Here is a 26,461-nt window from a genome sequence, read left to right on the forward strand (position 1 = left end):
GACTAAGATAATGTCCCATTAGTTCATTTATAAATAGTCTCATATAATTAAACAATTTAATTATTTATAACATGCCAATAAATTGGATTTTAGGACATAAACCCCAACATGGACTTCACTTATTTGCCCATCTGACATGGTCCACATATGCTATTTTCTATCTTTTCAAACTTGGGCAACCTAAAACTTCTTCACACTTGGAGATTTTTTTTAATTGCTTGTGACTTGCATGTTCAAACCGTTAATGTCATAGGTCTACTTGATTAATCTTTACGCTATAACACTTGATGTTTATACTGGGTGTTATACCATAACAGTTATCAACAGTCCTAATACCAATGCAAATGTAGTCACCTCCTTCATCGAGTATCTCACATTCATACATGGTGAAGAGAACATTCAATCCTTTGTCACAACTCTGACTGATGCTGAGTAGATTAGCCTTAAGCTCATCAACATACCAAACATCTTCAAATACTGGCAACCTTGGAATGTCTACTGGTCCAATACCTCTGATTACAAACTTGCTCTCATCTCCAAATGTGACTGTCCCAATCTTTCCTTCAAAGAGTGTCTTGAATAATGCTTTATTTCATATTACAAGTCTAGAACAACCTTTATCTAAATACCAAAGACAAGAATCACTTACCTTTATGGCGGTTAAAGCTATATAACACACATAAATATCAGCACATGTAATTATACCAAGACACTCGAGGAAAGAATAGACATATTCAACAAGCCATATGATCCAAAAATAGACAAGTTCATTTTTCAACCAAAATGACTAAAAAATCCATGAAAACAGGGGTCAAGGATCAACTCTTAGATCAAAAGATATAACACAGGAGCTAACCTGTTCTAATACCACTTTTTAAGTTTAGACCCTTTACCAGAATATGTTTAACCTAATATTATACTAAGTTGATTAACAAGATTGTTATTCAAGATTAGGTTAAACACAAACAGTAAAGCAGCGAAAAATAAAGAACACAAAGATCTGATAATCCAAGAAAACCTAACCGGTAAAAAACTTGGGGATGATTTAACCTAGCTGTTCTTAATGTAAAAACAGATCCACTATAAAAGAATTGAATTTTGTACAATAAGACTTAGACCACTAACATCCCATTGCTATCTCGTGTCAAAAATTTACTACCATGACCACGTGACAGCTCTGAGTTCATAGACTACTTCTTTCCTTCATCTGCAACAACCACAAATTCTCATACTTGTGACTTTGAGACACCTCCCAAAGGTTTTAGATCTTCTTGAAAGTTCTTTATGCAGCAACTGAATTCACCATCAAGTTCTTGATGCAAATGTTGATCTTGTTAGCTCTATGTGTGTGTATGAAGGTAAACACTTCTTTGATCTCACAAAAGATTCAACACACAACTCAACAAAGACTCTAAAAACGTGGCTAGGGTTTTTCATTTTATACTTGGTGTGAAACACTTAACCCTACACGTCATACAGGCTTGGACTGGTTTGAAAATACTGTAGAAAATTCTTATTCTGCAATTTTTGATCGATCAAGGCTAATTTTTGATTGATCGAGCCTTGCAGAATTTGAATAATAATTTCTCGCAATTACTCAATTCCAAACTTACTCTTAACCAAACTTTGAGCAAGCCTAAACCTAGACTCATTGTTTTGATCATGGTTTGCCAACATATACTGTAAAGTTGTGATTTAAAACTATGTTTTATGTTGGTTTTTTTCTATGACAAAAAGTGTTGTATTTGCATTATTTTGTTCCTTAGATTTTGTGGGATTTTATTGTATTGGGTTTAGTATTAAGGTTGGTGAAGAATCAAGCATGAAATGAAGAATTAGTGCAATTTCACTAGTGTCTCGGGAGAAGCTTACCTGCGAAAAGGGCATATGAGAAGCACATGTTGGAAGCTGAAGAGTCATGCCAGGCTGTTAGTTTCGCGAGTATCTCACGAGAAGGGCTAACCTGCGAGATACCCACAAAACATTCTGCCTGTAGGATTTTAAGTGTGACTTTCTTATCCTCCACCCATACTATATATACCCTCATCACCCACAAATGTATAAGAGGCCAGTTAAAGAAACAAAAACCCTAGATAGGTTTTCTACAGCACAACACACACATCTTTTAGAGAGAGAACTATTCATCCTTAATAAAAAATCATTGTAACCTCTTCTCCTTCCTTCTTCCATTATCATACCTTGAGAGAAGATTTGTACCCAAACATAACCCACACCTTTTCAAAGTGTAGTGAATGTTTTGGAGCTTAGGAAGTTTTGGAGATTTTCCAAAAGAAGCCGGTGAGGCTTGGCAGATGTTATCGGGCATATTGTGGGATCCGGAAAGCTATAGAAGACATGACTTCCAGAAGTACATTGGTAGCAGGAGCTTGGAGGGCTTAAGTACATTGGGTAAACTAGGCTTGGAAATTATTTTGTTATTCGTTGATAGGCCAAGAATGTATTGATCCCTTGTGATAAATTAATTGATTAATTACCCAAGTTTATTAATTAACCAAATTAACATGCAATGTACGTGGAAACACAAACAAATTACCAACTAAAATATAATGTAGTGAAAAATAAAGTTGACACGGTAATTTATTTACGAATAGGGTAAATCTCCAAAGCAAAAACCCCACCGGGTGATTTTAAGGTCGCCACTTCCAAGAATTCATTATTATCACAACAAGTGGTTACAAGTAAAGGAATCCCAGTACCTTATACCAACTTACAGTTAAACCCTTACCCCAATACCCAATTGGACTTGTTTTGTAGTGACAATCTCTCCTTTTAATGCACGGCTCCCAGTACGTGACTAACCAATAAATGCGCGGATCCCAGTACACGGCTTGATCACTAACTTGAGAAGGATGTTAGTTGCAAAGTTCTTAAGTTCATCACACAATAAAGATCAAAAAGTTTGTTGGTAACAAAACCCTATGGTGCACAAACATAGCAGTTTCTTCCAGATGAATTAGGACAAACTAGGTTTTTGGTCACAATTTGCATGAACAACTCTTTGCTTCACACTTGTGCAACTTGAGCAACCTGTGATAGCCCTTAAAAAAATCCTTATATATGTTTAGGGTTGTGAGAAAAGAAAGCCCAAACATACATTCACGGATTGAAATGAAATCAAATCTGAAAAACTGATTTTTATAAATCTCGACAGATACTTTATCTATTGAGCAACTGTCGAGCCACGGGCTGAAACAGCTTTTTAAGCCTCGATAGATACTAGCTGTCAAGCTTTAATGAACAACACTTCTTCACTTGTTTCTTAAGCAGACTTACATGCCTTTAACACTTAAACTTGAAACCTTGTTTCTTGAAGCATTAAACACATCCTAGATCTGCCCAAATACAAGTAAAGTGCGTTTTGTCAAAAGATTAACCAATTACATAAAATATTGACATATGTTCCTAACATAATTCACATATGTCCTAACATTTATGTACTCCAAATTTATTCTCTAGTGGATCGATTTCAAATTAGAGGGTCGCAGAGAGGTTTTTCGCCGAGTTCTTCAGTTTCCTCTTCGATAACACGTCTTGGTGTTATCTTGTGTTTGCATCTCTCTTCCCTTACTCTTGTGCTTTACTTTTATTGTTTGTTGTTCATGTTTATGCACTAGAGTAGTATCGGTTCATTGCACACATTTACTTTTGTGCCTCACTTTGATTAAGTAAGAGTAAAAGGAATCTAGCCGTAATAATTTTTAACTAGGGGTGTAAACAAGCTCTTGTATTTTACCACAAATTCGAACTTTCAATTGGTATTAGAGCGGGTGCACTTGTTTTGGTTTCATTACCTAAGTGTGATCCTTGACCCCTTGTTTGTATTGCCATGGATATTGCTTTGTATGCGTCTATGGATGTTGTTGATTGTAACATGCCATGTGTTTGTGAAAATACCTCTATGAGTGTATATCCTCATGATTGTGATAACATGTTATATGAATCTATGGGTGTTGTTAAAATTCCAAATGTCAAACTCTTGAAGAAAAAGGCTAAGAGTTTTCATGAGAATTTGAGCATGTTCATTTGTGAAAATGATGATTTGATTGCTAAACTCAATGAATCCAACAAATTGGTTGAAAAGTATAAGAAACTTGCTAAACATTCTTTTGAAAAACTAAACGAGTTTGAATGTTTAAATATGGACTTGGATGCTAAACTTCTTTTGTCTAACAAACTAGTTGATGATCTTAAATATGAAAATGAATCTCTTAAGATGCATGTCAAGTGTTTGATTGCTGAACCTATTGCTAAAAAGGATGCAAATATTTGTTGTAATCATGTTGTGGTACCCAATGTACCCAATTTTGTGCCTATTGTGTGTTCTACCTCAAAGGACAAATTTGTGTACATTGCTCCACATAAAAGAAATCAAAAAGTGGAGAGAAGGGCTCTTAAGCCTAAGCCTTAGTTTAGGTCTCAGCCTATGGTTTTGGACGGATCTATGTTTGTTCCAACTTACTACTATTGTTGCGTGTTCGACCTAAACCCATTGTTTGTCACCATTGTGGTGCCTTTGGTCATCTAAGACCTCTTGCTCTAAGTTTTAAGCTTTTAAAAGAATAAACTGAAAAGAGAAACTTGAGCTTCTTGAAATTTGTGCTTTGCAAGCTAAACCAAATTTGGGGGAAAATGGTAAGTTGTTGAAGAAAGTTTTTGATATTCTTACCTCCTTGTCTATGTGCATCTCCAGTTCTCACTCTTCCAACCCTCGTCTCACTTCTCATGAGACACTCATTCCAAACAATCGTTCCGTTTGGATAAAGAAGGGTTCCTTTGGTTAAGCTATGCTCTTTTGATCCTTGATCTAATTCTTTCGATCTTTGTAGGACTCTTTATGCATTAGATGCTCCATTGTCATACATTTGTGCATCATGTATCTCTTTATATGCATTGTTTTTGTTGTTTTCATTTGATCTTACTTTTATGTCTTTGTTTTGAGTGTAAAAATCCAAAACCACATAAAAAGTGAAAAACTCAAAAAGTTTGATCGTATATGTTTAAGCACATATATCATGTGAGTTTGACCTAGTACTTCCGTATTAATGGCGTAGTGCATTTACGAGCTTAGCTAGTTATGTATACACATTTTCTATGTGTGAGCGACATCTAGAAATCTACGCTTGATTGTTGTAAATAGATCTTCAAGCTTGTCATGAATGATTGGTCAATAGTCTTGCTTGATCTTAATACATGCGTAGACTTGTGCCTATATATCTCCTCACATATTTATTCTTTTTGCTTAAAAAGCTCAACAATTGTCAAATCTCGAAAAGAGATAATGAGCTACAAAAGCCGTTACACATACTAGTATTTGACTAGGAAAAAGGGAAAGTGACTTGTTTTTAAATGTATGGTGCCAAAGCCAAAGCCTAAATAGTCAAAGTTTATTCAAAATGTTTGTGGCATTGCTTCTCAAAAATTGAGTTGTGTTTGATCAAAAGTATGTAAAATGGAAGCAAATCAAAAGGCTTTCAATCAATTGTAATCACATTGGTGAGGGGTCATATATGTTCATTTCTACAAGTGAGATAGGTCACTTAACTTCGTACTAGTTGTGAATGACTTGATTGAATTGATCATTGAAACTTCATACTAGACTATAGACTAGTTCATACTTGATCCACACACACAGTACATAAGATTACTGTTCAATGAATGCCTATTTCATTTATGTGTTTGTTCTTTTTCAAATGTGATGTGCGTGTGCTCAACCATATGTGGATCAAATAAAAAAGATTTTTGTTCTTTTTATTTGTTTTTGGAAGAGATTTGTATCACCCATGTTTTTCAAGTTGTTTTTGTGTGAAAAACATGTTTTTGGGTATTTCTGTGACATATTTCATGTGTAAGCTCAGTTGCGAGTTTAAATGGTCCAATTCTCAAGTTTTCAACTTTGAACAGAGAGTTTCGCGAGTATTTCACGAGTAAGACTTACCAGCGAGTTACTAGCAAAATTTCGCGAGTAAGGCTTAACAGCGAGTTACTAGCAAAAATTTCCAGATCAGCTTTTTAAAAGGCATTTCGTGGGGCATTTGTTTTAAACTTCTCCCATCTTCTCACAAACCCCTAGTTTAATATTTCTACATCAAAACCCAACTAAATTTAACTGTTTTTCATTCCTTTAACATCTCTAAGAAAATCTTTAACTATTTTCATTGATTTTGATCCTTAGATTATGTTTTTGGGGGGTTTTATGTTCATAGTTGAGAATTTCTCAAATGGGGGTTGGAAAACTTAATGTTTGTCATTCTTTTTTATTGGGTTTAGTTTTAAATGATGATTTGCTTTGGATGTCGGCCTCTTGTGGCAAAAATTAAATGTATTTAGGCAAGATTTTCATATGTTCATGCATTGTTTAACATACATGTGTAGTGTGTGCACTCTAAGTGTTTGATCAAATGCCCAAATGGCATTTCTCATTGTTTTGGACTCTGATGAGTACCAATTTTTGGGGATTACCATGATTATGCATGTTTATCATGTTTTGATCATTGGTTGTGTGTTTTACATACTATGTCCCATGAGTGCATACTCATGCATTAGTCATGCATCTCACATTTACACTAGATGCACATTTGCTACACACACTCTAACACTTGACATGTTTTGCATTCACTATGCTAGTTAAGTCTTTTTAGATCTTTTAGCACATATAATATGTCCTTGTGTCTATGTCATGCCTAGGTCTATATCATGTTCCATCATCCTTAGCATGTCATGTTTACTTTATGCTTTGTAGCATTTTTTTTTGATATTTTTGTTTTTTATTTGAGCTTCATTTTCTCATTCATCTTGCACCCCTCAGGCATTTTATCCTTGTTCATATCTTCTTTTCCTTCCTTCCTTCCTCTTTATTCATTTTTCTATTCATGAAAAAAAGGGAGAGAGTATACCGGATTATATACCGGAGTATTTCGTCATTTCCATATGACTCTTGTGCACATTCTTAGGGGGAGAAATTCTATCTCGTGCACATTCGTATGGGGAGAGTATACCAGATTATATACAGGAGTGTTTCGTCATTTCCATATGACTCTTGTGCACATTTTTAGGGGGAGAAATTCTATCTCGTGCACATTCGTAGGGGTACAAAGCCATAGGGGAGATGCATATACAAAGGGGGAGAAGATTTTTTTATAAGAAAACCTTGTTTTGCTTTATACTTGTTTTCTCATTGCTATATGGTGCTTTGAGTTACTTTTAGTATTTATGCTTTGCTGCTCTCATTGCACCGTGTTTATGTGTTGGACTTGCACACATCCTTATGCTATTGTGCTTTAATGATTGAATGTTTGAATGATCATTTGCTTTGCTGTATAATCATTGTGGTCATTTCCGTATGACTGTTTTGTGTTTAATCAAGCTGCTCATATGTTTCACATCTTGTTTACTTGATCGTTCCTTACTTGTTACATTATACTTGTAATTTTATCACTTGATTTTCCTTGAGGGTCTAATGTGTTTTGTGCAAGTGTTTCAGGTCACAAGTATACATGTTCCAAGTTCATCACAAGTGTAAATGAGTTTTTCCATTGTTCCCAAACTCACGTTTAAGTCTAGAGTTTGTTATAGGGTGTTTTGTCACGAAATAGCCAAAATGGGAGATTGTAAAGTTGTGATTTACAACTGTGTTTTATATTGGCCTTTTTCCATGACAAAAATTGTTGTATTTGCATTATTTTGTTCCTTGTATTTTGTGGAATTTTATTGTATTGATTTAGTATTAAGTTGGTGAAGAATCAAGCATGAAATGAAGAATCAATGCAATTTCGCTAGTGTCTCACGAGAAGCTTACCCGTGAAAGGGCATGTGAGAAGCCCATGCTAAAAGCAAAAGAGTCGTGCCAGGCTGTTAGTTTCACGAGTGTCTCACGAGAAGGGCTAACCTGCGAGATACCCATGAAACATTTTGCTTGGAGGATTTTAAGTATGACTTTCTTAGCCTTCACTCGTACTATATATACCCCCATTACCCACAAATTTATAAAAGGCCATTTAGAGAGAAAAAAAAAAAAACCCCTAGATAAGTTTACTACAGCACAACACACTCATCTTTTAGAGAGAGAGCTACTTATTCTTAGTGAGAAATCATTGTAGCCTCTTCTCATTCCCTTTCCCATTATCATACGTTAAGAGGATATTTGTACTCAAACACAACTCATACCTTTTTAGAGTGTAGTGAGTCTTTTGGAGCTTGGGAAACTTTAGGGATTTGCCAATAGAAGCCGGTGAGGCTTGGCGGATGCAATCAAGCCTATTGCGGGATCTGAAAATCTAGGGAAGACATGACTCCAAGAAGTCCGTTGGTAGCAGGAACTTGGTGGGCTCAAGTACTTTGGGTAGACTAGGTTTGGAGGGTCTTTTGTTATTCGTGTAAGATAGGCCAAAAAGTATTGACCCCTTGTGATGGATTAATTGATTAATTAGCCAAGTTATTAATTAATCAAATTAACATGCAAATTGCATGGTAGCATAAACAAATCACCAATTAAACTAAGTATGCAGCGGAAATTAAATGACACGGTGATTTGTTTACAAATGGAGAAAAACTACACGGCAAAAACCCCACAGGGTGATTTTAAGGTCACCACTCCTGAAATTCCACTATTATCACAACAAGCAGTTACAAGTAAAAGAATCCTAAGTACCTTACCAACCTACAGTTGAACTCTTACCCCAATACCCAATTGGACTTGTTTTGTAGTGACAATTTCTCCTTTCAATGCACGGCTCCTAAGTATGTGACTAACCAATTACGCGGATCCCAGTACACGACTTCAATCACCAACTAGAGAAGATTGTTGGCTGCAAAGTTCTTCTTCTTCATCCACACGATGAAGATCAAGAAGATGTTTGGTTACAAAACCCTACGGTGCACATTACACAGCAACTTCTTCACAAGAGAGATGAACTAAGGCAAGAACTTTGTCTCTAGTCACAACTTGCTTGAACAAGGATTTCTCAACACTTGTGCAACTTGTGAACTATTTGACGGCCCTTAAAATAATCATTTTATATGTCTAGGGTTAGGAGAAAAGAAGGCTCAAAGACACATCCACGGATTGGAATAAAAATAGAACTCAAAATCTATTTTTCTTAAACCTCGACAGATAGAGGTGTTAAGATGCTGTCGAGTAGCTGTCGAGCCACGAGGCTGGAACAACTCTTTAAACCTCGACACATGCTAGTTGTCGAGCTTTAATAAACTTGCACTTTTCAGCTTGTTTCTTGGACAGACTTGATGACTTCAACACTTGATCTTGAAACACAGTTTCTTGAAGTATTAAACACATCCTAAATCTACCCAATTACAAGTAAAGTGCGTTTTGTCAAAGGATTAGCCAATTACATAAAACAATGACATATGTTCTAAACAAGTGAAACACATATGTCCTAACAATCTCCCCCTTTGGCAATCCATGACAAAACCACAACAAACAAATGATCATATGAGAGAAGTCATAAATCACTCAACTCATATTCACTTGTTGAATACAATAAAATCTATCCTAACACAAACTCTTGAAAAACTTTGCAAGAAGAGAGTTTATGGCTAGTAGACTTTGACAACCTGTATTTCTGAAACACTTTAAACAAAACTCATCAAGGCATCTTAATGTGAAACAAAAATAATAGATTGCATACAAGTAATAAGAATCATGTGTATAAAGATAGAAAAGAAACAACACATGTAAGGGTAGGTGAAAGAAACATATATCAACATATAAAGATAATAAGTCCAATGTATGTCATACATGGTCACAAGACCTAGATACAAGAAGAAAATGTATCTAAAGTAGAGAAAAGAAAAAGATACAAGTAATCCTCACTACATCCCTTAAAACAACAACACTCCCCCTATCAAAAATGTCCTATACAAGCTTTCCCCCTAAGTATGACCACTCTCATAGCCCAACAAAACTACTACTCCCCCTTTTTGTCACGAGTGACAAAGGGTAGAGTGTCAAGTAGACATCTCATCGGTAGAGCTAGCATCTCCATCATCATCAACCGAAGCATCATCGTCATCACCATCATCATCCTCAGACTCGGAAGCCACAGGAGGTGGTGGATGAGAAACCTCAGGAGCAAAACCACCCATGGTTGCCTGTCGCCGAGCAATGTGACTAACACGAACATTCACCTGATACAACTCTGTAGAAAGCGTATCTAGGCAAGCATCCATGCGCTAAAGCTGCGCTATGATATGTCCTAGTGACACATCGCTCGTAGAAAATGAGGGAGTAGATGAGACTCGAGCAGATCTAGATGGAGCCAGACGGGAGGAAGGAGCTGCTGAAACCATCTATCGCGACCTAAACTGCGCCTCACTATGTTTTATGGTAGCGGCGTCTATGGCACACATGACATGAAAGGGGTCGGACACGGGAAAAGGATGGAAAAATGGCGTAAAATCCTCGTGATAGCGGAAGGAAAGATGAGCTTATCACGGGTAGCCATATCCCTATACACATCTATGATAGAAATAATGAAATGTGAAGGAAAATCAATGGAATGATTCTCAAGAAGAGACAACAGAAAACAAGCACGAGGCTCTGTGATAGAGTTGTAGTGAGAGAGAGGATACAAAACAAACGTCATCACCATGTTCAAGAATTGAGGACCTTTAGCAAAAGGCCGACATGATGTAAACTAACGCTCACCCCAAACAGTTGGGTGCTCACAGAAGGCAGAGATCATCTCGTCTTTGGACACAGTCCATAGACGCTTGCAACCGGGGTAGTCAAGATGCACAACCCTCGAAATATGAAGCACATTGGATACCAACTCCGGTGTGACTACTATACGCGTACCTCGAACGCGAGTGTGAAAAGAGGTACTGAAGTATCAATTCCATGCATGTTGGAGTAGAACTCCTGGATTAGCACGGAAGGACATGTGACCGCGACGTCACATAGTGACTCCCATTCCCGTTTGTGAATGACATCGGGAAGGTCAGTGCCGGCGAAGTCCGCCAGAATAACTTGGCGTTCCGAATGAACACCTCGTTTAGAAAAGTTCTCCGAGAAGTCCTTTTGGGCATCCTCATCATGGAACCGAACAAAGGTGGGAGTAGGATCAAAAGAAGAAGAGGCCCTAGAACGGAGAGGGTTCTGGGACGGAATAGAATTACGTATTGGTGCCATAGACACTACTAACGTAAATAGAAAGAGGGGGAGGAAAGAAAGAAACACCCAAAGAAGTTCTAAAACTGCTCAAATATAACAAGTATATTGAAAAGAGAGAACGTGTGCATGGGAAACGCATAAACATGTGACATGTAATATGAAAAGCATCATGGGCTCAGCCTAATCCAAACCTACCAACACACAAACAGTTTGCACACATCTAAATGCATGAGAATACTGTTAAAATGTGAATACGATGCAATGCATGGATTTTTTAAGATTAAATCTACAAAACCCATCCCAAAAATTGCAACAATAACTCATCAATTTTGAAAAACCCCAAAATTTTCAAGGACCCCAAAAACTAGGTTTCAAAACATGAAATGCATGTAAATAAAGAAGATTAGAAGCTTACCAAGTGAAGGAAAGCTTGAAAAAAAGATGAAGAAACCTTGGGTAGAGGTTTGGAGTGAGAGAGAGAGGTTTGGAAGGTGAAGAGACAGAGCTTTCGAGAGAGAGATCGAGAGAAATGAGAAGCCGAATCGCACAGAACCTTTAAATAAAGGTTCAGTAAATCTCGAAAGATATAGGTGTCGAGAGGTGTCGAGTCATCTGTCGAGGAATGTGTCGAGAAAAGCAACTTCAATACATAGAGCTATTGAGAAGGTGTTGAGGAACAAAGCAAAGACACTAGAACAGAAGCTCGATCGATCCACCAGGTTTTGAGAAGCTATTAAGAGGATAGAAGTTAAGACAATTTAGTGAGCATACATCAACACATGTAAATCTTGTGATGGCCAAATCACATTGTACCTGCACATGTATCAAAAGTAGCAAAGAATATTGCGTGTTGTGTGTGAAAACATCACAAGAATGCATAAGTGTCTCTATGTTATGACGATTTGAGATATGAGAAAATCAGCTTAACTCACACACAATCATAACTGTTTGATGGGGACTATCACCTTTGAGGTACATCCTATAACTTCCACATCTCCTAGAAAACATGCTTGCAATCATGTTTTTAAAGCATTTTGTTCTTTTTGGTTTTATTTTCTTTGCATATTTTTTTTTTATTAAGCAAACCATGCATGAGTATATAAAGGAGAGAAAAGAAATACCCAATTATGTTAAGTTTTTTGACATTGCACTTTTACTATGCCGAAGCATACAGATGTCATATCATGATTGGCGGGCAATAGTGGTGAGATGGTTATTTATGCCTTTCTCTTAGGATTTTCTAGTCCTTCCCGTTAAAAAGAGTGATACGAGTGTTAAGTACAAGAGATCACTTAACCTTACTCATCACAAACAAGGAGCCACAAAGCTCACTTGCTTAGTTTGTGCATAAGAATGCTCATCTAAGCTACAAAAGATGCAAAGTTTAGAAAACTCTGTTTCAATAGGCATTTTAAGGTTCACAAGAACCAATGTACACAAACACACACTATTTTTGTATTTTTTCAATTTTTCAATTTTTTAATTTATTTTTATAAAAAAAACACAATTAAACAAAAACTGAATGTAAGCAAGCAAAAACATGTTAATCAAAGCAAAACAATGCATATAACTAGACTGACTCAAAACAGTAACGTAAAACACACAATTAATGCAAAAACAAAAACAAGAAGAGGAGAGAGAGAAAAAGTGATTAAATCACTTGGAACCCTTTTCCTTCCACACCTTGGAAGAACCTTTTCTTTTTGCAAACTCTTGAACCGTTGATGAGGGGGAAGAATTGAAACCGTTCAAGTTCGAAAGGAACATGAGGGCTTTGAGAAGATCTCCAAGAGGAGTAAGAGAGGTTTGAAATTGATTCTGGTTCCTAGATGCTATCATGCCATTGCTCTGTTGAGTAGCTAACCACTTATAGCAATTTGGTTGAGTATGACCGGCAATACCACAATGATGACAGAGATGTTGCTTCTTCTGTTTAGGCTTTTGAGAGTTAGCCTTCTTAGTCCTAGGGTTTTTAGTTTCCTTCTTAAGCTTAGGGGGGTGCTCCTAAGATAGATTTACCATTGTCTAGGTTCTCACTAGCTAATTTAGTTTTAACATCATTGTTCTCAATTTTAATATTATTAGCAGGAGGAACAAAGACAATAGTGCTAGTAGAAGCAATATTAGAAGAAGAGAAATCATACCCCAAACCGATTTGATCAAAAGCATATTTCTGAATGTTGAGCATCTTATCTAGCTTTGCACTTGATGTCCTCTCCAATTGAGCTCTAACTTGAAATAGCTCCGCTTCAAGCTTCTTGGTCTTCTTAGCCAAGAAATTGTTCTCGAATCTCAGTGCCCCAATAGTCTGATTGGCTTCATCAAACTTAGTGGAAAGCTCCTCACGGTCAAGTTCCACATCACTGAGCTTCTTGGTGGCCAGCCTGTAGAGTTTCTTATGCTTCTCAGAAAGCTTGTACAGTTTCTCATAGACTGTATGGATGTCATTTTGATATCCATCTTTTCAAACTTGGATTCCACCAATTCCTTTTCTTCATCCACATCTTCAACAATCCCTTTAGTAGGATTGATAGTGGCAGTGAAGGCATTGAAAATTCTGTCATCCTCATTGTCAAAATCATCCTTAGGCTCAGTGTCGCTCAAAGTAGCAACAAGTGCCTTGCTCTTCCCAATGCTCTTGAGATATGTGGGACACTCTTGTTTCATGTGACCAAAGCCTTGACACCCAAAGCACTTAGGTCCCGCGGGACCAGTGTACTGACCACCATCCCTAGCATTCTTTTTTCCTTTATCTTGGCTCTTGAACTAAGAAGAACTAAATTGCCTGCAGTCCTTGTCGAATCCTTTTCCGTTTGCATTTTTCATGACTTTCTTGAATTGCCTGGTGATGTAGGACTTCATCTTAGAGTCTTCATTATCTGATGACTCATCTGTCTCACTACTCTTGGCCTTCAGTGCCATACTCTTGCCTTTACCCGACTTGCCAATTCTTGTCAACCCTAGCTCATAGGTTTACAGATTACCAACAAGCTCAGTCAGAGGAATCTTGTCAATGTCCTTTGATTCCTCTATTGCCGTGATCTTGGCATGGAATCTCTCGGGCAGAGATCTGAGCACTTTTCTCACAATCTTGGGTTTAGGAATGGTTTCCCCAAGATTGAAGGCTGAGTTCACTATGTCCTTGAGCTTGGCATAGAACTCATCGAACGACTCATCCTCCTCCATCTTAATTTCTTTGAAGCTTGTATTGAGCCTTTGTAGCTTCAAATCTTTGACAGCCTTTGTTCCCTCATAGGTTGTCTGGAGGATGGTCCATGCTTCCTTAGCAATTTCAGTGGAGGATATCTTCTTGAACTCCTCATTAGTGACCGCACTGAATAAGGCATTCAATGCTTTGCTGTTGAAGTTTGCCGCCTTGATCTTAGCATCATCCCAATCGACCAGCGCTTCTTTAGGCTTGGTCCAGCCTATCTCCACAGCTTACCACACCTTCTCATCTAGAGACTGCAAGAATGCTCTCTTGTGTACTTTCCAGTATGCATAGTTAGTACCATCAGACAATGGAGGTATAATAAGAGATTGACCTCTATCCATGACAAACAGGGGTCAATGGATTACACATGAAGATTAACCCTAATCAGAGTGTGCCTGCTTTGATACCACTTAATAGGCTAAAAAGTATTGACCCCTTATGATGGATTAATTGATTAATTAGCCAAGTTATTAATTAATCAAATTAACATGCAAATTGCGTGGTAGCACAAACAAATCACCAATTAAACTAAGTATGTAGCAGAAATTAAATGACATGGTGATTTGTTTACGAATGGGGAAAACCTACACGGTAAAAACCCCACCGGGTGATTTTGAGGTCACCATTCCCGAAATTCCACTATTATCACAACAAGCGGTTACAAGTAAAAGAATTTCAAGTACCTTACCAACCTACAGTTGAACCCTTACCCCAATACCCAATTGGACTTGTTCTGTAGTGACAATTTCTCCTTTCAATGCACGGCTCCCAAGTACGTGACTAACCAATTGCGCGGATCCCAATACGCGACTTCAATCACCAACTAGAGAAGATTGTTGGCTGCAAAGTTCTTCGTCTTCATCCACACGACGAAGATCAAGAAGATGCTTGGTTACAAAACCCTACGGTACACATTACACAGCAACTTCTTCACAAGAGAGATGAACTAGGGCAAGAACTTTGTCTCTAGTCACAACTTGGTTGAACAAGGAATTCTCAACACTTATGCAACTTGTGAACTATTTGACGGCCCTTAAAATAATCATTTTATATGTCTAGGGTTAGGAGAAAAGAAGGCCTAAAGGCACATCCACGGATTGGAATCAAAACAAAACTCAAAATCTGTTTTTCTTAAACCTCGACAGATAGAGGTGTCGAGATGCTGTCGAGCAGCTGTCGAGCAGCTGTCGAGCCACGGGGCTGGAACAGCTCTTTAAACCTCGACACATGCCAGCTGTCGAGTTTTAATAAACTTGCACTTTTCAGCTTGTTTCTTGGACAGACTTGATGATTTCAACACTTGATCTTGAAACACAGTTTCTTGAAGCATTAAACACATCCTAAATCTACCTAATTACAAGTAAAGTGTGTTTTGTCAAAGGATTAGCCAATTACATAAAAGAATGAAATATGTTCTAAACAAGTGAAACACATATGTCCTAATAGTGTACTCCAAATTTATTCTCTAATGGATCGATTTAGACTTGGAGGGTCACGGAGAGGTTGTTCGTCGAGTTCTTCGATTTTCTCTTCGATAACACATCTTGGTGTTATCTTGTATTTGCATCTCTCTTCCCATGTGCTTTACTTTTATTGTTTATTGTTCATGTTTATGTACTAGATTAGTATTGGTTCATTGCGTACATTTACTCTTATTCCGTACATTGATTAAGTAAAAGTAAAAGCAATCTAGCCGTAATAATATTTAATTGGGGGTCTAAACATGCTCTTGTGTTTTAGCACAAATCCGAGCTTTCATATACAAAGTGAAGTTTTAATACATTTAGTTCCTAAATTCTTAGAACCTAACAAAGAGAAATCGAGAGAGGTGTGTTATTGGCTAATTGATATGGTGTCATCTCCATGAGAATATAAGAGAAAGTTGCTATGGTTGAAGATAAGAGCTTATCAAGACTTGCCTTATATTATACCAAAAAACGAGTTTTTGCAATCACATGGAGTAAAGAAAGATGTTGTGATCCAGAAGAAATTATTATTGATATTATTAATTGTTAGGTTCTAAAAGTTTAGAACAATTGGCAAATCGTGAACACAAACTTGTCTAGATATAGATCCTAGAGTCTATATGTATTATTAGACAATACTCAAGGTTATACAAGTCAAGATTCAAGAATAAGTAAGTTGTAGAAAGAAGATTTTAGAATTTTTCTGGCTTGACCGATCGAGAGACAGGCTCGATCGATTTAAACACATATCTGCAGAATTTTAATTAAGCCCAAACAGCAATTCAAGCCAAAAAGGATTAGGGTTTCAGATCTACTTCTTCTATTATATAAAGGAAACCCTAAGCTCGTTTTTATATAGGCTTTTCAGAGAGAGAAGAGTGAGCCTCTTTTGTATCAAGGGTTTTGTACCAAATAAGCTCTCTCATGTCTTTTACCGGTGTTATTCTTTGAAGAATCTCAAGATCCGATGTTGTAGAAGTTGCTGCCTTCTCTAGTCATCAAAGGTGCTGATAATCTAAACCTTCAAGGGTGGTCTCGGAGTCACAAACAGGAGAGTTTGTGTGTGTGTGTGTGTGTTTTTTTTTTTTTTTATCACAAGTGTGGGTGCTAATGTTGCAAAGGCTTAATATAGAAGGAGTCCGTGGATTCGGAGCTTGCATGTGGTCGTGTCAGTAAGTTCTACATGTGGTAGCAATAGGATTTTAGTGGTTTAAGTCTTATTGTAAAGTTTGATTCTCTATAGTGGATTTTCTTTTTACCTTAAGGATAGCTAGTTTAAATCCTCCCCAGGTTTTTTACTAGTTTGGTTTTTCTGGGTGATCATCTCATTGTGTTATTTATATTTTCACTGCTTTACATGATATGATTGTTTTGTTTTAACCTAGATCTGAATAATAAACCTAAGTATCCACTTGGTTAATTAATTAAGTTAAACAATCAAGTTTACTAAGATCTAAAACCTAACAAGTGATACTAGAGCAAGTTAGCTCTTGTTTTTAGGTTTCTTGACCTAGAGTTGATCCTTGATCCCTGTTATCATAAATTATTTTAAGTGTTTTACTATTTTTTATTGTGATGTTTTGAATAAAAATGACACTATTGTTTCAGTTGATCTTTTTGAGGCTTGTGAAAGGAATTTGCAGTATTTTAGACTCTTTTAGAAGATTGGTGCAATCCCTCAACTACACTCTGCTTCTCATGGATTTTCACCTACAAAGCCGAAGAGTCGTGCTATATGGGTGAGAAAGACTCTCTAAGGTGAGTGTTTCTTACTTGTCCCTGATTTAATTCTTTCAATTATTTGTGGACATGTTTACTTTTAATTTTTGGTTGTTTTATTTTTTTAGGTTGTTTTGATTATCAAAAATCCAAAAACATTGAAAATTTCAAAAAGACAAAAATATTTTATTTTGTGACTTGTTTTATTTGTTTGAGGATTACATGAGTTATAATATCTCTCTCTTGATTTAGAACACGCTTGACATTGTGGAGAAACTTGAATAATATGTGTTATATAAGTGCTAAGCTATTTCTGATTTTGTGTGAGTATGTACTAGTTTGTACATGTGCTCAATGGTTCATTAAGAAATTGATATTTCTGGTTTGTGTACCCTTTATAGCTTAGTTAAGCACTGTCATGCATTGCATTTGCATTTTTAATCATTTAGCATATTGTGTGCTTTTAGTTTTGGTCATAAAAATTTTTTTTGAAACCAAAAATATTTTTATTTCTTTTGTACTACACATCATGAATATGTAATTGAGGTTGGCCTATTATCTTTGCATAGCATACCATATGTACCTTGTTTAGCTTAGATGAGCTTATTTTTATGCACTTTGCTAGTTTGTGCTATGTAGTGCCTATTTGTGTGAGTGTTTATAGTAGTTGTTTAAATGGTCATGATTTTGAAGACACATTCTTTTGATTGTAAGGACTAAAAAATTCTAAGAGAAATGCATAAATAACCATCTTACCACTATTTTCTAGCCAATCATGAACACCTTAGTCGGGATGGCAATGGGCCGAGGCGGGGCTGGAGGATGGGATCTTCGTCCCTGCCCCCCATGGTTGCTGCCCTTCCCCATCCCCACCCCGCCCTAGGGTGCGGGAAAAACTACCTTGCCCCATCCCCGCCCCTTGGGGCCCTGTGGGGACCCGCCCCGCCCCACCCCTAATACAATTATATATATATATATATATTTTTTTTTTTTTTTTTTTGGTATAATAATATAAATCACAACAAAACAAAATGTTTTAAAATCCAAGCATTTAAATAAACCAAGTATTTAAATAGTCAAATGTTGGAAAAACTGGTTTTGCATATCATACAAAACACACAACGGAAGCAACAATCATGGATCTACTTCATTCATGAGATATAACATGCAACATTAAATTTTAGAACAAAGAATAGAAAGCGTACCTTGATGCAGTGAAATTCAAAACCAAGACTTGAGAATACCTCCAATTTTCATCTCAATTCCACATGGTGCCCAAGATGTGTAGTCTCTCAATCAGTTTTTATGTATGTTGAATCTCAAAGAAAAATCCTTCTTCTTCTTCTTGTACGGAAAAACTATTTATTTTCTCTTCATCGTACGTCAGTTCTAACTACCCTTAGTAGTTACTTTATTTAATAACTCTTATTAAATAAAAACTAAATATCTAATTGGGTTAGCGTTTTGGGCCTACCCAATTGGGCTTTAGTTTGTGGCTTGAGATGGGACCAAAGGGAACAAATAAGACTCTAGCTCCAATAAATCCATCGGTCGGATCAAAGTTATGGTCTCGGGAAGTGTGCTAAAGAGCTTTTCACAGTTTTCTAGATGTCTCAACCGTTTTAAATCCAATTTCAACCCATGAATAGTCGTTGGAAAGGGAATTTGATAATATTTACAATAGCGCTGGTCCCAGCCCATTCTGATAGTCGAAACAAAATTAGGATTTCTGGTGCCCTTGGGAGTCACCCTCGGGTCAAACTTGGTCTAAGTTGACGAAAATCTCCGAGTAGCTCGGATTTGACAGAAACATGAAAAATGTTGTTTTTGGGATGATTTTGACTGACTTTTACTTTCGGTCAACCCGGGGTTCACCAAGGGCAACTTGGTCAATTTGACTGGAAAATGCACTTTGAGTGCTTTGATGCCCAAACGGGTTGTGCCACATCAATCTGGATGCTTCCGCGGCCCAATGGAAAAAAGATTATATTTTTGGAAATTTTAGGGTCCAACACACAAATCAAAGGCAGACAAAATACGGTGTCTAGATCATTGAGCTACGAAATCTATATATATAAATATATATATATATATATATATATATCTAAAAGCTGAAGCATAACATTTATTGTTGTCACGCTCCAGTTAAGCCACATTAGCGTCCACTTCATTATCATTTTCTTTCCAATTTTCCTATAATTGTTTTTAACATTTACTTTTTATTTTATTTTAATATTTACACCTTTTTCAACATTTCTCCACCCTTACCTTTTCATCTCTCCACTCCCCTCTACGTAAATATTATTCTTCTTTTTTTCATCTCCCCACTACCCTCTACATAAATAATATTCTTCTTCTTTCTCTTCATCTTCCTTTATTTTGTCTCTACTTATTCACACCCTCTTACTATATATTTGTAACTATCTATTCCATCCTATGCATGGTTTTCTCTCACAAAAAAAGTTTTCTCTCTCTCTCTCTCTCAATTTCTTGATGAATTTTTTATACATTCTTCTATTTATGCCAAATTACTAATCTTTGGGAATCCTTTCTTTTTTTTTTTTCCTACACTTGAATCATTATGCTCATTCTCTCACTTAATCCAATCGGGTAGTTTGCTGGAATTCAAAAAAAGGTTCTCATTCTCTCTCTCTCTCTCTCTCTCTCTCAATTTTTCGATGAATTTTTTATACGTTCTTCTATTTATGCCAAATTACTAATCTTTGGGAATTCTTTCTTCTTCTTCTTTTTTTCTACACTAGAATCATTGTGCTCATTTTCTCACTTAATTTAATCGGGTAGTTTGCCGAAATTCAAGTAAAACAAACAATAAGGAATTTTACGGCATTGGAGAACGCCTGAATATATACCAGCCAAAAGTTGAAAGTCAGCAAATTAGTGGAGCTATGATTAAGCTTCAAACAAGATTGATGGTATTGCCAATGTTCTTTAATTATCATCCTTTTTTCTATTTCTCTATATATGTTTCCTAGAATTAGTATTAGTCTCATTTTTATTTTCTCTATTATATTCTACGTAAACCAGAGTTCTTTAAAACTCCACCTTGGTTAATGCCATTTAGATTTTTTTTAAACTGTTTTTTTTTTTTCTCTTTAATTGTTAAATGTTATCCTATTTTTGTTCTTTCTTATAACTCTAATTAATGTTGATGGTTCTTTTTTTTTTTTTGGTTAGTTAAGGTTGATGATTCTTTCTTATAGAGAAAAGAAAAAATTGAAAACAATTGAATTCTGTATAAATTTGTACCTAAAGGGGACTGGAGCCTTTTTATTTTATTTTATTAGAGACAATATATTAAAGGGGCATATCGTTTGGCCATTGCATTGCATTTCTTAGAGGTTAAAAGATAAAACTTGTCATTATAGGAAAACATTTTGGGTGGGGATAAGGGTGTCATTTTGTTTGCTCTAAGAGTAACAAAAGATCCTATTATAAAGGAAGCCCACAATCATATCACATGCTTCTTACACTAACCTGCATGAGAACAATTCATTATTTTCTCTCACCATGTTTCTATTACATTTGCATTTAGCAACCTAAGATTAGAATTTATTCCCAATAGAAGACTTGTAGAATCATTCAATTTTTATTGGAAACTAGTCGCAGACTTGCGCGATGCGTGGAAATATAAATATTATGTAATGAAGTGTAATATATAAAAAGTAACAATTGCTTCAAGCATTGTCTTTTTTTTTTTTTTTTTTTAAAAAAAAGAAAAGATTTTTACACTTATTTTTTAAAATCTTTTTATCTCTACAAATATATCATTTTAATATTTTTTGTGTACTTCATTAATATTTTTTAAGGTGAACCATATTCTTCTAACTTTGTTGTAGTGTGTTACATTTGCTTAGTATACAACTCATCTTAAAAAAAAATATATATTCTATAAATAAATAAAAAGGTATATGTAAGGTTTTTATTAACTTTAAAGAAAATGAAAAATCAATTATTAACAACAACAACAACAACAACAACAATAATAATATAGAAGTAATTACATTCCCCTTCCTTGAGGTTTGAGGAAATGACACTCTACCCCAAACTTGATAGGAAAAAATATTTTCACAACTTACATTTGTTTGACCAAACTTTGTTAAATTAGTATTAAAATATTGTGTACTAACCTGCCTGTGCTTAAGGTAGGTTCCAAAATTGTCCTTAATTTTAAAATTAAATTCTCTTATTTTTAAATTTTAAATTAAAGTGTATTTCAAAATATTAAGTAATGTCTTTTGCTTTTTCCCCCCTTTTCTTTTCCCAATGAGTTATGGAGAAATTTGTCATTTCAAATGTTTTGGTATTTCATAAATTTGTATTTTAATTCTAAGGTTATGAGTAATGTCTTTACTAACCATGGTTAAACATTTATAAATAGATCTTAAATAAATTTAAAATATTTTGTTATTAATATAAACAAAATGGGAGAGTGTTATTACTTATTACCCCAAATATATTTAATAAGATCACCCTACAAAAAAAAATTATCTCGCGCAATGCGCAGGTCTGCGACTAGTTATTTATAAAAGACAATAGTTAGTGCAACAAACCATTTAGGTACTTGACATCATTTAATTTCATTGTTAATCATTTGTTAGAATATGCAGATTAATCATCCAAAATTGCCTCAATTTAATAAGAACATTAAGTAAGTTTACTAAAATACTTACATAATTGGTTTTTATTTCCTATCTTAATTTTTCCGTTGGGGGTATAATCATCTTCAATAATGTGTTATACTTTTAAAAATAAAAGTGATTAAAATTTAGTTGTTACAGAAATCTATATTAAAAATATACAATATTTAGAGACGCAAATTTGAATATATGGCGTCCGTTTTATGAGTTTTATATCTTACCGACGTCGAAGAGTATGAGAGCAAGTTAATTTGGCGTTAAAAACATGCATGCAGATGAATTGAATGTTACCATATCATGGACAAAAGCATGTATTTGGTGAATAATAATAACAATTACAAAGAGTTTAATAACTATTTTTGTTTTATTTTGAAATATCCCAGCTACAGTAACAGAACAAATACTATCTACAACAACACTCCAAATCACAGCAGCCTTTAGTAAAAGGTTGAACTCAAACAACTCTAAAAATTACCATCCAACATTCCACAGTTTCATTTAAATAGAGAAAAAGGGAACGTGATAGACTGAAGTAAATGAAATTCTACTTAGAATAGAACTCCTATAACCTATTTGCAAATAGTATTTCCTCATTCTGCATTAGTTACAATAGCTTGGGAGGCATTTAGTTATTGTTTGATGGTACAAGCAGGAGGATTTTGCTTGCCCGAAACGGTGGGCTTGACATTAACACAAGTGGAAGTAGCAGATCCTCCAGCTCCCTTGTATACGAGATCAATGTCAGCAACCGCCACTTGTTGGCATGGAACACTTTTACTGCAAATAAGCTTCATAGCTTCCTTTGTTGAAGAAGTTCCTCTAATGTTCTTGAAGCTAACATTGCTGAGCTTAACTTTCGAGACAAACAAACAAAAACCTACACAAGAATTTGATATTAGTATATGTAATTTGTTTTTCTATTTTTAACTTCTAACATCAAAATGAGTGTATATATTTGTGATGTTTAATAATAACCTTGTTTGAGCATTGATTGTTTGGGCAGTAGCCTTGATCAATGAGGATAGGATTGGCAACATTGTTCATGATAATATTCTCGAAATGCATATCTGAAGCACTCCCAGGAGGGGAAGAAGGTCATGTTTTGATTCTAACACCATTCTGTGTACTGCTTAAGGTGCCACCAATTACTCTGATTCCTGAAACAGGTACCTTCCAAGACTTCCAACGTTGATACCATGGGCAGGTCCACACGTTACTTGGTTAGCAGTAACATCTTGGGCTCCATCACCAATGGAGATGCAATCGTCACCTGTTCCAATTTTGGCATTGCTGATGGTGATCTTAGATGAACGTCCGATGTGGATTCCATCGGTGTTGGGGCTATCTCCGGGTGCAGTTATGGTAACATCTTGGATTTGCAAGTTCTTGCATCCCATAATGTTTATTTGGAAAAATTTGCTGTCCTTCGATTGAATGTCACGGACTATTGAATTTGTGACGAAATCGAACCTTATATTTTGTTCATGTTTACAAGTTAGACAAATCAAAACACCAAATATGAACGCCATAGTTTCATTTAAATATTCTCCTAAAAATATTTTCCTTTAAATATATTATAGTAAAATGCTAACGCTTCTTTGAAATACTATATTAAAAAAAATTACAAATATATATATCAATGAATGTGGTTGGTACTACTTCAACAATATTGTATGGCAAAGTCATTTTGGACCAAACAATTTGTCACAACTTGATGTTATATGTGAGTATGATTGGTGAACCATCACTTTGATCACCTTTAACCACCACTTTTTCTCCATTACACATAGTTGCACAAGTTAGGGTCATGGCACAGAAGTTGTGTCCATATTCCGTATTTGGAATTTCTCATATGTAAATTTTGAATTATCTTTTTTGGTGAGTCGTGACACCTCACTATATAAAGCTTACATCCAATTATTAATAATATGACAATATCCTTAACACCATTAAACGAATAAGTGCTTGAATTATTATTTCGTGATGGTTAAATTTCTTAAAGTTGTAGCGTCTGTATATATCTACATAAATATAAAGGAAATTTAAATGCTAATTATTAAGATTGAAATCTTACGATAGGAAGTAGTTTGCAGTTGTACTTTTGGTCACAATTATTTTTTTGCCATGCTGTTTGTCCTTTGCCATCAAAAACTCCACCACCTGACATAGTGAGACTGTCGATACGTTCAAAAGAAACCCAAAAGTCTTTACCGTTGAAGGAGGCAAGGTCTGATGGGGCCTGTAGGGTGCCTTGAAGGTTAAACTCAATAGCACCTTTGCATGGACCTAACAAAGTCACTACACCTAGTTTGTATGTCCCTGCTGAAATCACAACTTTACTTCCCTTTCATCACGCACGCAGCTTTCCAAGCTTTTGTCAAAGCCTGGTAAACACATTATGAAAAATCAAAATCAGTATATTACAACCATTTTTCACGTTAATGTTTTATGGTCTGGTCAAGACACCGAAGAGTTTTTAGTGTAAGCAGAGTTTGAACCCGAGTACTTTTATTTGACATTAAAAGAGTTTACTAGTTAAGTTAACTAGAACCCACTTTTCATGTTAATTAGGTGTATTTAATTGTGCTACACATATTTATACCTGGGTGATATCGGCATTAGGTTGTCCTCCATATGATTTGATGTCAAAGACTTGCCCGGCATTGGTGGATGCCAACAATAGTAGTAAGGAAATTGTTACAATGCTCAAATTCTTCCCCATTTCCCTGCTATTGCCAATTTGTTGTACGGTATGATGGCATCCCTATTTGGTTTGAAGCTATTTATACTACAGTACCTGAGCTCATCACCATTAAAGCTATCCAACTGATATTAACTAATTTTATGCACGGTTGCTAAGAACTCTCATGTTTACACTTCAACTTCTATACTATTATTAGCTTTCGTGCTTCCTCCTTCACTAATTAATTAATAGTTTATCGTTAAACGAATTGAATACTTCCCGTTAGAGAGGGGGGAAAAGTCTAGAAAAATAATCACCTCCGAAAACTGTCCAAAGTTAGTATAGGCAGCATGCCCATCTGTAGAGTAAAATAGAAAATAAAGAAAATACTATATAGGAGAGGTTGAACTCACCTTTTCAATTATTATATTTATCATTATTACTATAATTGGTGTAAAGATCTTTGTCAATTATTATATACTAGCCAGTTACCTATGCAATGCTCGAGAAAGTTGGACATAGTCCTTTTTGTCTAAATAAGAAATTTGATAATTATGATAACCAACGAACATTTATTATAATCGCAATGCCAACAATATTGTAGTTTTGCCACCTTTTGAGTATTTATAAATAAAATATTTAGGGTTTAAATTCTCTCTTCTCTATTGCAACTATCAAATTATAAACAAATGAAATCAACAAATACTTTCAATGGTCTTTCTTAGAATTAAGAAGTTTGAAATTGGAAACGTTTTTTGGTTCTTAAAGTAGAGACTAAGAGACTACTAAGATTGTCCATCTATGGGTTTTTAGTATGTAGAATACAAAATCTTTGCAGATTTACCCTCCTTAATTCTCCAACCGTGAAACTTGCTCGCTTTCTCCCCCTAGACTCTGACACATTACCACCATCAACCTCCACAAAATTGTGTTGTTCAAAGACAAATTTGTGATAAAGAAATCAGGTTGTGAATAATCAAGAGAAAAAGAATGTAGAAATAATGAAATTCGAAAGAAATTCAAATTTTGACCAGGCCTAAAAGTAAGGGTTTTAATTAACTAGCAGATGAAGATGATGATTTTGGCCTTAAAACTCATCAACCCAAAGGTGAGGGGGAATTCTCCTTTTTCATCAAGTTGTGAAACACGACACTTTTCTACTACTATTTTTGGTAGGTGAACTTCAATGCAACTTTTGAAGTGTTTAGTACTAATATCGATTATCAACAATGACGAGCCCTAAAATATGTCATTGTTCATGTACCAACCCATGATTATTCTTACTTTGGTTGATTATGACTTAGATGTTGGTTGAATTTCAACAAATATGAATTTTGAACAATAGTATGTTTCACATCAAATGAGAGGAAAAGACTTCGTTTTTTTTCTTTAATGATAAAAAATATATGCCAACATTGATGTCAATGAGACTAACATTTTAGCTAGGTTGCAAATTACATGTTAAGCTTCCTTCACAAATCATCCGTTTTATTTATTATGATATGCAAACTTTTCATCACCTTCATATTCATTTTTCCAATCATGCTTCTTCACATTCTCTTAATATTTTAT

The 26,461-nt window shown here is 35.4% G+C and overlaps 1 pseudogene; it reads right to left on the reverse strand.

Annotated features, from left to right (window-relative positions):
* Nucleotides 1–247: 247 nt before the first annotated feature.
* LOC142629039 (exopolygalacturonase-like) lies at nucleotides 248–24,928 on the reverse strand (annotated as a pseudogene).
* Between the last annotated feature and the right edge of the window lie 1,533 nt (nucleotides 24,929–26,461).

The sequence above is a fragment of the Castanea sativa genome, chromosome 3 (genome assembly GCF_040712315.1).
Source record: "Castanea sativa cultivar Marrone di Chiusa Pesio chromosome 3, ASM4071231v1".
Taxonomy (NCBI): domain Eukaryota; kingdom Viridiplantae; phylum Streptophyta; class Magnoliopsida; order Fagales; family Fagaceae; genus Castanea; species Castanea sativa.